The sequence below is a fragment of the Dama dama genome, chromosome X, assembly GCF_033118175.1.
Source record: "Dama dama isolate Ldn47 chromosome X, ASM3311817v1, whole genome shotgun sequence".
NCBI lineage: Eukaryota > Metazoa > Chordata > Mammalia > Artiodactyla > Cervidae > Dama > Dama dama.
The window spans coordinates 21,206,813-21,208,374 of record NC_083714.1 but is presented as its reverse complement, the minus strand read 5'-3'; the positions used below and the strand labels follow the sequence as shown (position 1 = coordinate 21,208,374).

The following is a 1,562-nucleotide window of genomic DNA, read 5'->3' as shown; positions in this document are numbered from 1 at the left end:
TGGCGTTTTTTCCTGTTTGCCCACTGTTTAGGAGTCGTTCAGTTAGTTTAAGGCTCTTTTCAGAGGAAATTTTTCCGTATGTAGCTGTACATTTGGTGTGTAGTGGGAGGTGATTTCAGGATCTTCCTGTGTCACTCTCTTGAACCAGAATCCTGTCTTCTTGGTGATATATCACTTTACACCTTTTAGAACTGGTATCTCACTGTGGTTTTAATTTGCACTTTCCTGATAATAAGTGATGTTGATCATCTTTTCATGTACCTGTTAGACATTTTTCCAAAGAAGACATCCAAATGGCCATTTAGGTCTTCTGTCCATTTTTTAATTGGGTTGCTAGTTTGGTGTTTGTTTTTTATTTTTTTATTTTTATTTGGTTTTTTTTTTTTTTGGTGTTTGCTTTTTATATTGAGCTGTATGAGCTGGTTATATATTTTGGGTATTAACCCCTTGTTTGGTATATGGTTTGAAAAAATTCCCCCATTCTTTTTTTTTTCCCTTTATTTTTATTAGTTGGAGACTAATTACTTTACAATATTGTAGTGGTTTTTGTCATACATTAACATGAATCAGCCATGGATTTACATGTGTTCCCCATCCCGATCCCCCCTCCCACCTCCCTCTCCACCCAATCCCTCTGGGTCTTCCCAGTGCACCAGGCCCGAGCACTTGTCTCACGCATCCAACCTGGGCTGGTGATCTGTTTCACTCTAGATAATATACATGTTTTGATGCTGTTCTCTCGAAACATCCCACCCTCGCCTTCTCCCACAGAGTCCAAAAGTCTGTTCTGTATCCCCCATTCTTTATGATATCTTTTCATTCTGTTGTTTCTTTTGCTGTGTGGAAGCTTTTAAGCATGATGTAGTTCTATTTGTTGATTTTTGCTTTTGCTATTTGTTCTTTTGGTGTTATATCCAAAAAATCACTGCCAAAACAAATGGCAAGGAACTTCTTCAAGGCGTTTTGTTATCACTGATCTTAGGTTTGAGTCTTTAATCCATTTTGAGCTAATTATTGTGACTCGTGCAAGATAGGGGTCCAATTTCATTGTTTTGCCTCTGTTTATCTAGTTGTAACAGTTATATAGGAGATTCATCTTGACTGTGTATGTACATAGCCACCACATTGGTTTGGTTTAATAAGTGCTCTTGATCCTTTTGTAGTTCATGAGCATGATGATTGGGTGTTCACGCTGCTGCATGATATGTGCCTCCCTCCAAACCTTGTTACGACACTGGCACATTACCTGTCTGACGTGAAAAAAAAAAAAAAATAAGTGTTCTTATTTGAGGGTAACAGTATGCAAGAGGGACCAGTGGAGTTTATGAAAGAGCTAATCCTTCTCCTTGACACTGCCACTACTTAGCTTTCTCATGTTTAACAAAGGAAGAGAATCCTAAGGCTGGTTTAATTTTCCTTATTTCTTTTATTTTTCTTAAACTTTCAGTACAAAATCCCTCTATGCTTCCTCTTTCATTTGTTCATGTCCATGTGTAGCCCATAGCTCCCCCTTCTATAATTATCCTCATCAGGTATAATTTGAAATTCTGATAAATACTTGA

General features: G+C 37.6%; 1 non-coding gene across 1 annotated transcript; it reads left to right on the top strand.

Moving 5' to 3' along the window:
* The first annotated feature begins 1,151 nt into the window (after nt 1-1,151).
* Nucleotides 1,152-1,256, top strand: LOC133053355 (small nucleolar RNA U13). The gene has a single exon (XR_009692267.1). It is a non-coding gene; the product is annotated as a small nucleolar RNA U13 (small nucleolar RNA).
* Nucleotides 1,257-1,562: the final 306 nt, after the last annotated feature.